The sequence below is a fragment of the Corvus brachyrhynchos genome, unplaced genomic scaffold, assembly GCF_000691975.1.
Source record: "Corvus brachyrhynchos isolate BGI_N302 unplaced genomic scaffold, ASM69197v1 scaffold280, whole genome shotgun sequence".
Taxonomy (NCBI): Eukaryota; Metazoa; Chordata; class Aves; order Passeriformes; family Corvidae; genus Corvus; species Corvus brachyrhynchos.
This window is the reverse complement of record NW_008236198.1, coordinates 50397-65408: the sequence shown is the minus strand read 5'-3', so window position 1 is coordinate 65408 and position 15012 is coordinate 50397. Positions and strand designations below refer to the sequence as shown.

The following is a 15012-nucleotide window of genomic DNA, read 5'->3' as shown; positions in this document are numbered from 1 at the left end:
CCACACTTAAGGGATTAGAAAACCATCCTGCACGTTTTTGCCAGTGCTAAGAGAGTGACAACTGTAGTGTTGTTCTTGAATATTATTTCTTTTCAAAGCAACACCGTGCATGAGTGCAAACCAGCTACATCTCACCTATTCATTGACAAAACCTTCCCTACATTCACTGTAAACAGTCTAAAGTTGCAGGTACAGAATGCCCCCCTCCCCCCAATAGTGTTACCTTGTATTTTTGCACAGTGGGGCCTTTCATTCAAGGATCTGAACTTGTATTACACAGGTGGGTAAACATTATTATCCAGCTTCACTTGGATTGTTTCAAGTCCATGGCAAACCTGCAGCAGAGTCATTCCCTGAAGGGCAGATTTCCCTGGAGCCAGCACTCAGCCCTCTGGAGTAAAGACAACTTGCAGAAGAAAGAGTTTGTGGGATCAACCCACTAAAGCAAGTTCCTCCCACTAATCAAAGTCATATGAAAATAATTGCTCGAAAAAAACCCCATTTCCTTAAGAAACTCTTCAAAAATGGATTGAAGATTCACAAAAAGGTATTATCTACATTTGTATTTTCAAGCCTCACCTCAAGTTTTATGTGTAGTTCCATAAAACTGAGAACTGTACATGTATTTAATGCCAGTAAAGTAGAAAGACACCTCCACATCACTGCTTTTATTGCTCCTTCCGTGCTCTTCCACCACCCAAACTGGGTTGAGGCCCTTGAAAAACGTGATGAGTGACACCACTCCCCAGGCATGCAGTGAATGATTTGCATCTTTCAGATTCCCATTCTGCAGAAGTCATTGGACTTGGACGCAGGAAAACAAGCGAGGAAAAAGCAGCACGTTTGCAAGTGGCAGGAAAAGCAGCAGCAGGGGTAGAGCCCTAAAAAGCCCCTGTGAGCTCCTGGATGCCCCAGGACACCACTAAGCACCAGTCAGGTCTCACTTTCAAGTCTCACTCCTGTAAATGAAAAACAACTCCAAGTCTCACTCACTTAGGCCCTGCTCCAGGAAGGCACTCAGGCGGGATCTAACGTTAAACACAAAACTGGGCCCGTTTAAATCAGCTGCACTGTTTACAGTTCCAATCTATGGGTAAGTGCTCTGCTGGACTGGGGCCTTGAGCAGTGATTGTTATTTAACACTTTCTTTAAGTTCCCCTGCCAGTTCCTGGTGCCTCAGCAAACTTCATCTCTTTCCCATCCGCTGCATCCCCTGTTGTTCCTTGAACAAACACAGATGGCCCCAGTTTGAGCACTGAGATTCTGCCACCACAGCCATCTAGGAACCAGCAGATATTAAATGGAAAGGGGAGCTGCTATTTTCAAAGTTTTCCTCAAGACAAGAATAAATCAGCACCATTCACTGGCAACAGAAGAAAAAAGGCAAACGCAGGCAGTGGGGCAAAGGAGGCTGATAGGAAAGGGGAAATCAAACCAGCCCCGAGGAGGAGGTAACAGCTTGGGGTATTTTCCCTCCCCACAGCCACTGCCTGGGGAAGAAGATCAGCGGAAGGAGTTCTCACTTCTTGCTGTGGCTGATAAAACACCAGACCCTGCCACAGGATTTGCCTGCTGGGAACCACCAGAGACATCTGCAGCAACGCCATTTTCCAGCTCTTCCAGCACCAGTTTGCCCAGAACAGCCTCCCACCAGTCTCTCCTTGCCAAGACTCATTGCCACAGCCCCCAGCCTCGGTGACAGACCAGGGATCCCAAGGACATCCCAGCTGGATAGGACATCACCACAGTAGATGGACAGAGAAGCACCAGCAGCTCTTTGGCCTCTTCCCCATCTCTGCCACCACGAAGACACCAACAGAGAGCAGTGGGAGGATTTCAGTAATCAAAGGGAACCACTTCTTTTAAATCAAGCTGAAGAAACTGCTGAAATGGACCTTGGAATAGTCAGCAGGGGATCCCTTTGAAAAAACAAGACTCCCAAGGACCGTGAAGAAGAAAAACCACACTGGAGAGCAAAGATTAGAAAAGAGGAAGAAAACAGCATGAGGAGGAAGGAGTATCATGTGCTCTGCTAACTGCACCTCTTAATTAAGAGAACACAAGTGTGGCTCAGTGAAACAACATTACTGCACATCCCTGCTACAACACACGTTTATAAAAGGGATATATTCCCCTTCTTCCAAACGCTGAAGGGTTTCCATTCATCTGGCTGCAGCATGTCACAGAACTGCACTACAGCAAGATTATCTCTAGAAAGCCTGGGCTGTTATTCATATATTGAAACATAAGTAAGATATTATTGGTTTGGAAGCTGTCAAGACACTTCTCTGCGTGCTGCAACAGAAGTCAGAACGAGACATTATCCAGCCCCTACCCAAGGCTTCCATTGGACACGGGAAAAATCAAAGCCCAGAAATCCTTTGGGGTGTTGACATTATTTTCTAAACTAAATCATCACCAGTGTAGTTCCCGTTCACATAAAACTAATTTTATTTGAGATATAAAGCTTCTAATATAAACAAAGTTTCTGAAAGAAAAACAGGTCAATCATTGTAGCTGCCATAGCAAATAATATTGCAGATTTTTCATCTGTTAATACAGTTAATACACTACAGGGTCTGGGCACGTGAATCTCTGTAATCCTGGTCCCCAGTACCTTCTCCCCTGAAAAAGTAAAGTGGTACAGATGGATTTTTTTTTTTTTTTAATAACCCTAGCCAGTAAAAACTGGAAAACGAGAAGAAAGCATTGGAAAGTGCATTGTTATTGGTGTGCCTGTATTGTATTAGCCCAGACATGTCTGTGCTTGGAAACAAATTGATTGCATCTCTTGGTAAATCAGCCCCTCTGTGGATAACGTACCAATCTCTCCCCAGATTAAAGAAGCAGCATCTGCTTATAAACACAAACCAACTGAGGAGCTGGCACTGCTGCAGGACTTCATGGCTTGTGTTTTCTCTGCTGTTCTTCATGTGCATGTAAGGATTGAAGTACAGCACATCTCTAACACCACATCAGGGGCTTCAGGTAAACCTCTAATTGCCCCATGTGTACCAAAAATGCATTTGAACAGAATTTTTAAAAAATAAAATGCATGCAAAGTATGTGATGGAGCACTTACCATGGACTCTTTAACAATTCATTACCAGCATCGGGTACAGGATGCATTTATTCTGAATTTACATGAGTGTAAGGAAGAACAGGTTTGGTCAAAATATCCTCCTGTGGCTTTAAAGATCCAATTAGGCAAAGCACGTTCCCAAAATGAAAGGGATGTTAATAGAAAACATCGAAGCAGTTGTTGGCTGACACAAGAATCCACTGAAATCCAAACAACCCCCCAGGACCTTGAATTGCCAATAGAAATGATCCATCAGAGCAGCTCAAAGGCACAGTCCCAAGTGTGCTCTGTTCCTCCGAAGGAATGTGAGTGAAAAAGCAGCTGCACTGTGGGATGGTGCCTTCAAACCTCCCAGCATTCCTGAATTAGCCTTTTACCAAAGACACAGCAAATCCCAAAGTTCAGTGCACGCTCTTTCGCCTCCAAAGCTCAAACAACTCGGTCCCAAAGAGGGCAAGTTTGTCATTAAAACACAAAAAACCCCCAAAAATAACAAAAAATCCACCCTGGCAAGCAGGCACTAACAGTGAATTTCCAAATATTTAGTGCTTGTGCTCTGCAGAGGTGAGATGCTTGTGCATCTTCAGACACCCCAGTATCCAGAAATGAGACGGAAACCCCTGAAATATCTTGGACTAAAACTGGCCGAGGTCAGAAGGTGTTGGTGCAGGCCAGAAAAGGGCAGCCAGACCCTCCCCTGCCAGGTGCACCCCTTTTCCAGCACATTTGCACCTGGGCTTATGTCCAAAATAAACCACTGAAGTCCCAAATCCCAAACATCAAAGATGAATGAGCACAAAGTATCTAAAATGTTTCCTAGTTTGGCTCAAAGTAGGAAATTCTGCAGAACTCAAGAAAGGATCAAGCTCTGCTCAACAGGAAAGAGACACTTGAAGCTGCCTCCCCTTTCACTTCATCTCAACAAATGTTTGATAGATTCAGGCAAAACAGAAAAATCCTGAAGATTATAAAATCCTTTCTCTACATACACAAAAATCACTCATTTCAGAACTCTGCAGTGATAAGAAAAGTAAGAAAAGCCAAAAAAACCATGCAGAAAGACTGAAACAGGAGTTGCTTCCCAGTCAAAATTTAAACACACAGCATTAAACATTTCCTTTTTTATCTTTATATTCCTGCAAAGTGTGAAAAGTTCTTGCTCAGAGAACTATTGCTCTCCTTGAACCGCACATGAAATTATCAAATATAGGTTTCAAGAACAAATATTGTCTCAAGTTGCAACAGCTTTCACCAAGTACTGCAAATGTTCTCCTGACACACAAATGGAGTTAAAATTTGGAAATTATTTCAAGTCCCACATTCAGTCTGAGAAATATTCCTCACAGAAACAGTGTCTTTTCATTAGGATTTAACTGAATTCTGTATTATTTATTAGCAGACAAACGGGATGCCTTTTGTATTCCTGGTACACATTTCTGGGAGGAAAACTTGGGATATTGTGGTTAAGGTTGGTAGAGAGCATGAGAACATATATGGAACAAAAAGTGCAACCATTTGCATTTGGCTGCTCATTTGAACCCCGTGAATATTTTTGGATATTATTTTGTTTGGAGAAATCCAATCCTCCCTGAGCAGCTCTTTTCCTGTATGCAAAGCCCTGGCTTTGTCCTGCCCTGGGCCAGCCATGGAAGAGCCGACCCCGTGTGCTCCCACAGCCAGCGCTGGAAGTGACACTCGTCTTTCATCCCTGCAAGCTGAGCCAGCCCCACAGCACACACAGATCAAAACCATCCCTTCTCCCATGGCATTTGGTGCAGGAAGCAAAGGGAACACTAGATCCTGCTTGAAGACAAAATCCCAAGTATTCAAGTTTCACACGTTCTGCAGCGGGTATTTCCCAGCTCTGGGAAAAGGGCAGCGGCACAACCCCAGGACAAAAACCCACAGGACAAAAACCATCTCGGTGGTACCAGTGTCCAATTGGACACCAAAGATGTTGGGAAGCATCCATGAATTGTAGCAGTGTAATGGAGCAAAACAAAACATTTCTCCCATTTCTTTAAGCACCACGTGTACTTCGAGTGCAACAAAGTCCATGAGAGGAGCTGCACGTCCCTGTTTTTCAGGATAAAATATTCCAGAACACTCTGCACCGGTTCACTGCTGGATGAAAAGTGTCTGGAAACAAAGCAGCAAAAGCATTTTCTAGGCAAAAAAATTTGATTTGATTCTAAAAATAAGGAAAATACATCAAAGTAAATTTTCAGTGTACTTTCTTTGTGTGCTAGTAACAAGTACCATCATTAGCAGGACTGAGTTCATTCTTTGGGGTTCTTTTAAGGCAATAATATCCCACACCAGGGGTGGGCACATCGTGACTTTCACGTGGAAAGCCTGTCTTCCTTTGCACAGGAAATATTTCAGCTGGCTGAAAGCAACTGCCCACTAAAGTTAGTAAAAGATTCATTACATGCATCCTCTAAAGGATTCTGGCAGAAAATCTGTCAGGCTCTGCTGCTCAGATTGACTGTCTTAATCAGCACTGCTGAATGACTGAGCCATAACCAGGATCTTTAGGATCTTGTAGGATCTTTAAGACAGCAAAGCAAGTGGAGATCAAAAACTATTTCCCTGCTGCACCTCAGTCATCTTCAGTGTAATCCTCAACATCTCTGGTGTCAGTAATTCCCAGTAAGAGCAGCAAACAGCAGGATAATATCAAGCCTTGATACCTGATGAAATGAAAGCTAAATTAGCACAATAATCCCTCAAGAACATAAGTGCCTTCTCAAGGAGCCTGACACCAGCTTATACAGGCAAGAGCAGAAAAAAGCCTATAAAACTCACTTCAGTGGGATAACGCAACAAAAGCTAAAGAAAGTTGAGCCTCCTATCACCACACATCCATCCCTTGCAACATTTCAAATGATTTTACAGTTCTTCTGACAGATCTGTACATAGACACCTCTCAGCAAATTACATGGAATATATACACACTTAATCCCTCCTTGCACTGTCGAGACAGAATTCTTCCCCTCAGGCCTTGTCAGTTATTACAATTAGTCCAGGTGAAGTTACCCTTGATAATCTCAGGAGATAATAACTGGCAGGAGGAATAGGATAACAGAACATCCGACAATTACAGGGTTTGGGTAGGGGATTTCTGTAGAGCTGACAACAAAATAAACAACACCTGATGTACAAACCTGTGCAGAAGCCTGAACTCTGATTTTCCCACAGCAAAGGCAGTGCCAGCATTGCTGTCCCTGCTGTGACCCTGCTGGATGGGCTGTGATGCCTGAGGCCACAGCTTCACTCATTTACTGACAGAGAACAACCAACGTTAAGACTTTGGTGCTGTGCTCTGTCAAAACTTTCTGAGAAGTTGGCTGTACCAGAGATGCTCCACCATAAATATAACAGAGACCGAAAAATTCACCCAGTGTTTTAGAGCTCCAAGCCCAGCGTCTTCAGAATGGCCTTGGATAAGAGAACTGACCAGAATTGAGTCTTCCCTCTTGGATGAGAGAACTGAACATGCCCCACAAGTGACAACAGAGCAACCTTAAATGATCAGATTCCCAAAAATCCTTGTGTAGGTGTCCTGTTTACAGGAGTCGCTTCCACCACAAGATATTGTTACCCAACCGAAGGCCTCATGGCAAGGAAAAGCTGTCCATTTGCAGGTGGTTTCTCCTTCTTTATTGAAGAAATTCCCTGAAAATTCACTTTACCTGCTATTGACACTGAGACCACCTTTTTTTCCTTCCCCCAGTACCAACTCTCAACTTTTGAAGTTTTCAAGACAGATCAAAGAACTTCCCCAGAACCATTGGGACCTACAGAAATGCTGAAAGCAGAGCCACAAGAGTGATCAGTGCCAAATGTGGCTCCCCAGCGAAACCAGTTCAGGAAGGAAGGAATGGGCCAGTTCACTTAATGCCCAACCTATTCTGTCTCACCCTGAACAGTTCAACCAACAAAATATTTATATTGACATTCCCTGGAGGTGTTCAGCCTGAAGTGTGAGGGGTTGGTCATACAGCTCCTCATATCAGGACTATCTTTGCTGCTGGGAAAAGTAGGAGACAGATCTCAAGAAAAGATTTCAAGAAAATTGTTCAAGTTCTGCACGTAAAATACTCTCAAGTTTGTGAACATTTTGCTGCTGCTCAGGGTTCACTACACAGAGTCAGAAATACTCATTAGGATTTAAAAAAAGATCAATCACAAACGGGGAATGTAAGAACATAAATCACATCCTACAACAGGCTCTCAAAAGGAAAAGGGAAAATCAGATATCATCTCTCCCTATATAACACAAGAAAATCAAGGCAGTATTTTCTTTTAATCCCTGATGAAATACAATTTTGCTAATGATAAAGATTTCCCTATAGTGAGAGGATGCCTTTACAGCTTCTTCCCTTGCCTGGGCCTCTTTTTGGAGAATTTCTGTAGCAGAAGGGACTGAAAGAAGCAAAAACCCTTTAAAGGTTTTCACCAGGGTGTCTCAGGGCCTTCCTAAAGCTCTCTGCTGTACTAAGAATGCAGTTTATAAACACGTAAAATGCTACTGTTCTTAATATACTGGAAAACACTTTTTCTTCAACATAGAGCAACAAGCCCTGCACAGAAAAGATAACGACAACATCCAGCTTATGGGAATGACCCAAAACTCAGGAGAAAAGGGGTCTGGAGCTCCAATGCTGCTCCACTGCTGCATCCACTAGAATGCATTCTGTTATCCCACAGCAGGTTTCAATTATTCATCTCTTAATCAACTTCAGATTGACTTATTTAAAAGGATGCAATTTTAACAATAAATCTCATGGACAGTGTTAATTAAAAGCTAAATCTTGCCCTGAGCTGGACGCCCAAGGTCTATGAGAATGTTCACAGCCCATTTATTTACTCCAGCATTGTGTCAGTTATTGAATTACAGTAAATTAAAAACACAGTGACAGAGCAATAGCTGAAATAAGTGAGGCTTGTTGCATCTCACTTACAAAGGTTGCCAGACTTGGGCTCTGTCAGGCTGCCAAGAAAAGTGAATGTAAAAGTCAGGGGCCCTCAGTTCAGAAACATCCTCTGGTGAGCATGAAGTGTTGCAGCCTCAGAGATGCCAGCAGGCAGAACCAAAAGTCCACCACGAGCTATTCCTTGGCCTCCTGAAAGCATTTAATGATATAAATCCATCTTCCTGACAATCAGCTGGGAATTAAATGACCTGTTGCCACTGTAGGTGAGACACACTGAAAGCAGAGCTCAACGTGGTGCTCTCTCCACTCAGCACGTTCTGGAGAAAAAGAGATGTCTCCATCATGCCACAGATTTTCATTAAATTCACAGAGAGATAATGTGTTTTATAAAAAAAAAAATCAAAACATATGGAATGAATAATTAACATATACCAAAAAAAAAAAAAAAGTAAAATGAAAACACACAGAATGCTTGTTACTCATACAGCACATCAAGTACTTCAGAGTAAACAAAACAATTAAAAAGACACTTCCTTTCATTTGAAGCCAAGTTAATTTTGGAGAAGAGATGTTCACCCATGATAACTGACCCCTTACAGGAAAAACTGGGAGAGGCAAGAGCTGTTGTAAATACAGCATAGACTGCACAGGGCTCAGATATACATTAACTCTATAAAGGTGTCACAGGTGGGATATTCCCTGTACAACGAGGATGATCCCCCTTCATGAGGAGAAAGGTTGATGGAGGTCTTGCAAAGAGGACCTCACTTGATCAAAACCAGATCTAATCTTAGTTCTAACATTGATTTTATTTTTATATCATTTGGCCAAGCTTCTGTCTTCTCCTAGAGACCTCTGTGTGTTCACAATCACACTTATCTTTGAGGACAGAATGACTGAAACGGAATTCAGGGAGAGAACAAATCCCCTTTACAAGTTAAATGTTCCACAAGAGTGGATGTCAACATGGTAAAAGGTAAAGGCCCTACAGAATTTTGAATTTAAGGCCACCCAGACCCCAATCCCTCCTTCTCCAGCACGTGTTCTCACTCTGCAGGAGTGGCCATGGTGTTCTGTATGGACCAGCTACACTGTGGACACCCCCAGGCAGCTCATTACATTTACACCCTCCATCCTTTAAAGCTTGGCTTAGCGTCTTCAGGAGGGATTGGGCCACCAGAGCAGCTTTGCAGAGGAATGTTCACACTGTGACCGTGGAAGTGCACATCCTTCCAGGGCCAATCTCAAGTTCCCAGGGTAGGAAAACCATCCCCTGCTCTATTTCCAGTCTCTGGAGGGAATGTGTGAGGAGGTTATAAAGCTGCCGAGTGTTTTTCCCTCGCTTATCTCTGATCTCTCCATTTCCCATGGCCTGCTGCTGTGCTCCGGCTCACTGCTCCACCATTCCAGCTCCTTCCTGGATCTGCCTGGAACAGATGTTCAGGGCTCTGCTGCAGACAGACAGAGCATCTGGGAATGGGAGAGGGGGATGCACCAGGGACAGCCCTGGGAGGGAAGGAGCAGAAGGTCACAGGAAGCCCTTGTGCTGTATCAGTTTCAGCACATGACCTGAGCAGCTTGAAAAAAAGCTTTTAATAAAATGCAGGCTTCGCCCAGAGCCTGCACCAACTTTTCTCAAGAACTCAGCCAGTTATGAAACTTTACCAGTACATTTTGGGATGGCAAAGTCCTAAGTTAAGTCCTAGTCCCAAATCTCTGAGAGTGAACGAAAGCACATCTCTGTACAGCCCAGAGCATCAGCAGGGCTTAGACAGCCCATGGAACATCTGCACAAAGTTACCAGCACTTCTGCTCCAGCTCTTGGGGACAGTGGCTTGCCTGTACACACAGGGACTTGCCTTATTTATTATTTCTTTTAGCTTTCCCTGACAGAAAGGGCAGACAGATGTTCTTTGCCTTCAGTGTTCCCGAGGCACAATAAATACGCCCAGGATTCATGTCTCCAACGTGACATCATAGAATCAGAGAAACCTGAGCTGGAAGGGACCCAAAAGGATCATCCAGTCCAACTGCTGGCCCTGCACAGACACCCCAACAATCCCACCCTGTGCCTGAGAGTGTTGACCAAACGCTCTTGGAGCTCTGGCAGCCTCAGGGCAGTGACCATTCCCTGGGGAGCCTGTGTCCTGCAGGAAGAACCTTTTTCCTGATATCCAACCTAAACCTCCCCTGACTCAGCCTCAGCCATTTCCCAGAGCCCTGTCGCTGGTCACAAGAGCAAACAGATCAGAAGATCTCAGCAGGGCCCAGGTGGGTTAAGCCAGGCCTGGACCAGAACCACAGAACTGGCACATTCCAGCCAGCAGGAACACAGTACCCAGCCCCCACCAACACCATGATACAGGACATGTCCTGCAAGGGCATTTTTTGCTGTCCTTTACCCTCTCTGATCAACCAGACTCCATGCACCTCTCCAAAGGGGTTTGTTAGAACAGGATATCAAGCACAAAAACTCCAAGGAACTCAGTGAAGCAACAAAGCAGCCTTGACCTGAGCTTTCTTCTGCTCCTGCCTTGTGCATGAACTCCACGTAATGACTTGTTGAGAAACACCAGGGAAAACGCAGCTCTGTACACGGCACTGCTGGAACACAGCCCTGGCCCCACAGCCCATTTATCCCTGTCAGCCCCTCCTCCACGGCAGTGCCGTGGCTTTCTGCTCTGGTGGTGACCACTCCACACTATTTTTTCAGGAATCCTACCTAACAATCATCCTCCAAATCTGTGTCCATCGTGGCAACATGAACCATGGGATTCCATCCACAAGCCACCAGGCACTTCCTTTCATACACTGCCCTGCAGATTTACTTGGAAACAGTGGCACTCCACTGTCTCCACTTCAGGAGGAGATCCTGGAAAGCAATCTTCCTCACCCCGGGATGCTGGCATGGAAGCAGGCTGAGGAGCCTGGGTTATTGCTTTCCTCACTGAAGGGGTTCCTTTCTCAAGCTACTTCTTTTCCCCAAGCTGCCTGACTTTGGCAGAGCACCATTTTCAATATCATATTGCATTAGATTCCAAATATAGGCAAGTTCTTTTACTTTACATTATGTTCCCTGGGGGACTTCAAAGAACTTTACTATTAAATAATAGTAATATTTAGAGCTTTATTATTACATCACACACAAGTGATATATATTTAAGCTGAAATTACTCATTTTTTCCACCTTGGCAAACTTCACTGTCCATCCTGTCGTTTCAGCCCAATTAAATGACATTAAACATGTCCAAGCCTCTCACATGCCACACTCCTGGCAAGGGCAGCAGCGACTCTGCTTGTAAACAGCCAGAAAAAAAAATTGTAACTTCCTCTGCAGCACCTGACCAAATGAAACTTTAAACCAAATGTAGAATTTCAGGAATTTTAAAGCACTTCATCATAAAGGATGTAAAACTGCAATCACCACCCCCACAGAAGGATCCTTCAGCTAACACCAGTATTCTGTTGTTATTTACAAAGAACCATAGACAACTGCTCTCATTTATTCATTTCACTGTTGTTCCATTTATAAATGTGCAGATTCATTGACTTTCAATATCTCCTTGATTACAATGAAAAAGAAACCAGGATGACAAAAGCCCTATGAAGTCACTTTATTATTCAACTGGAGCAGCCCCAAACAACCCAGAATTTCTTTGAGCTCAGCTTTAGGGAGCTGGTTTCAAGACACAGCACGGGGTTTGCTAATTTTTAAAAGCAGAAACCTGGATCAAAGACAGCATCTTAGCAGTAAAATAACTTGATTTGATACTCGTCTAAGTGTTTCAATACGGAGCAGGCTGTCAGAATGCAGGCTGGGTTATCACCGTCACACCTCCACCTCCGCACGGCCGGGTGTGAGACTCTCCAGCTGTGCCAGGGCTGCCGCGATTCCTTCGGCTCCGGGAGCGGTTTCCCCTGGGAAGCACCAGCACCCATCACCTGCATACCCACGGCAAGGTGAGAACATCCCACCGAGACAGCAGAAAGAACCTCAGTCAAGCAGGTTCCTAGGAACTGTTTGAGATACAACATTTCACTCAACAACTGTGTGAACATGGAACTTGCAACTGAGGATGACTGAGGGTTTTTTTCCAGGGCGTGGGGAAGGAAAGGTTTACGCTTTTTCTTTTGTCTGAACTAACTTTCTACATGTTGCTGGCTTGCAAGACAATCGCTGTGTGCAAAGCAGCTGCATTTAGTTAGAGACTTTTTAAAAGAGTTTTCAACTCTGAGGTGCTCTTTTGAGTCCCAGCAGACTGCTGGATTTCTACATCTGTTTCCAAAGAGCGGGATCCAGTGTCACACCTCAAGGAAACTCTTTTTTTCCCCTCGCTTTGCCTACTTAAAGCTTTAAAACACTCCCCTACCCAACTCTCATTTGCAACCGTTTAAATCCCTGCGAGGACATAATTAACACAGCAGTTTCAGCAGAAGTTAATTACAGAAACAAAGAAACGATGTCCTGAAGATAATTTGCTGCTGCTTCGAGCCACTTTTGTCAAGAAATACAAGGCTACAACCTCAAACAGTGACATCTACCTTCATCCTCTTAGAGGCTTAAGGCAACAAAAGCATTTTGTTTGTTTTTAAACTCATTCCTGGATAGTGGCTGAAGCAGCAGCCTGTGACCCAGGGATGAAACAATTAACCACAGGGACTAATCAAGAGCTGTGGAACTTTATCTCACAACTTTCAAGGAAATCAGCAGCACCCCTACAATCTAAAACACAATCTGGAGATGCGTGGGTTTACTACACGCTTTTAAAATGTTTTTCTATTATTCACGCTTCTGTCATTGTGTCTCCTCACAAAGTTACATGATCTGGAAGAACAATAATCAAGCTGAACTGGGAATATCCAGAGCCACATACTGCAAAACATATCCAAGCTGGAGAGTTGCTGTTCCTTAAATTGACATTAATTTCGTGCTTTTATTTGGAACACTTGGGCCAGCCCGTGAGCACCCTTGGGGAGAGCGCAAGCTAAAGGCAGTGAATGTACAAAGCTTTTGGGCTTGTTTTGCTCCCTACAAGGAAAGGTCATGGACAGAAAGGCAGCAGCAGGAGACAGTGGTCCACATTCTCCTCTTGAAAATGTCAGGGTTAAAGGGTAGGGACTGAAGATTCTGTATGGGTTGGGTTTCTGGTGAAGCAAAACCTATTTCCCCAACCATTAGAGTTACCTTAAAGAAATCTGTAAAACATTTTAGAACTGGCTTTTTCTTTGGTTTTTTAATTAGTGGTGGATGTTCAGGTTCCCTTAGTCTTCCACAAAATTTAGTATGGGGGAAAACATAGTATGTGGTTGAACATGTGATAGATGTCTATCTATATAAAATAAATAAATCACTTGATCTGCCCGTGAATCCACACTGCAAGCATTTGCCAGAGATAGTATTTAAAATGCAGGAAATACTTCACTGTGGAAAGTAACTGTACATAATCACAGATCACAGTCCAGGCTGGAAGGATCACCTGGTCCAGCCTTTTGTGGGACAGGGAGCCTGACTGAGATTATCCAGTCTCACCTTGGAAACCTCCACCACATCCCTGGGGTGGTAATTCCAGTGAATTATTGTTCTCACTATAAAAAAAATTATTTCTTATGTTGAGCTGAAACCCCTCTCTGTGTAACTTGTACTACATGACCTGTACTGTAATGACTACATTAATATATTTACATAAAGGTGAATTCATACACTGATAGATACTTCCCAGCAGAATCCACAGGAAATAAGAAATGGTCAGTTTTAGACCCAATGTGATCAGTTGCTTTATGTTAACAGGGTTTTATTTTTCCCCTTCCAGGCTCTTTGAAACATGCAAAAAATTCATATGGCCCTAAAGCTTTGAAATTATCTGAAAAACCAGGGGGGAAATGGCCTTTTTTCCCCTTTTAAAAATACAGCTATTTGTTAGGCACACAGAGCATTCCCTGGAGACACTAGAAATCAACTTCTGAAAATTTTCCCATTGAGATGTCAGGAAGAATTCCGACCTCAAGCTAGAACTCATCCAGCCATTGAATCTGCACCACGAGACTCCTGTGAGGCGCACTGGGACATCGGGAAGTCATTCCAGCACATCCACTCCCTCACACACAGTCCCGGGAACGGCATCCTTAGGGACACGCTGGAACACCGGGAGAAATCCAGGCACAAGGATGTGAGTTAGATCTGTTAGCTACAAGCAACTTTTTAGAGGCAGTTATCCCACAGTATTTACCATTTGGGTTCAATTTTGGCTTTTTCATCAACTTTTTCTCTTTAGCATTCACTTTTTTCACTTCTTTAAATATAAAATACAGGCATATGATCAACAGGACTTCTCTGAGGTGGCTTGTGATTGAAGTACCCACCACAAAACACTTCGGAGGAGCCGGAGTTCACGTATATCCAACCCTCAGTGAAATTCTCATGCAGGCGTCCAAAAACACTGCTCACTTTTTACTGACTTGGCCTGAAGGACTCAGTCCTTGCCCAATTCCAGCTATCCCGATTCCAAGGTCCCTTTATGCCTGAGCTACGCTATGTTTTACACGTAAATCACTCGCAAAAAGGCTGGAATCAGAACCCTGATAAAGGAGAAGGATCGCGGGGTAAATATCACTCGCTAACAACAGAACGGAGACGCTTTCTTTTTGCTGAAAATAAATAAATAGATAAACAAACATTTTTTAGGAGTACAAGGGAGGTGAGATGGCAAAACATGCCCTCAGAGCCGGATCTAAGGGACAAGTCCCCAGTGTGACAACACACCTCGGGCACCATCAATCACGGACCGCAAAGCGGGACCGCCTGGGAATGGTTACGCTGGGAATGCTTACTGGCCCCAACACTTGGAAAGAGCTTTTTTACGAAGCAATTAAACACAGACCGAGTGTAAACCCCCGAGTTGGTTAACGGGAGGCGGCGCGGGGAGAGCGCTGGAGCCGCCGGGCTCCCCTCAGTGCCGGCCCCGCTCCTCTCATCCCACCCCGGCACCGCCG

At 44.1% G+C, this 15012-nt stretch overlaps 1 protein-coding gene across 2 annotated transcripts in view; it reads right to left on the bottom strand.

The window, feature by feature from the left end:
• The window catches only part of ROR1 (receptor tyrosine kinase like orphan receptor 1), a 147026-nt gene extending 132922 nt beyond the window's left edge, over positions 1–14104 (bottom strand). The window contains exon 1 of one of the 2 annotated variants that reach the window (XM_017740675.1): positions 14023–14104. The gene's annotated coding sequence lies outside the window, so the exon portion shown is untranslated. The remainder of the gene's footprint in view (positions 1–14022) is intronic. The other variant, XM_017740668.1, reaches the window with a different exon arrangement.
• Between the last annotated feature and the right edge of the window lie 908 nt (positions 14105–15012).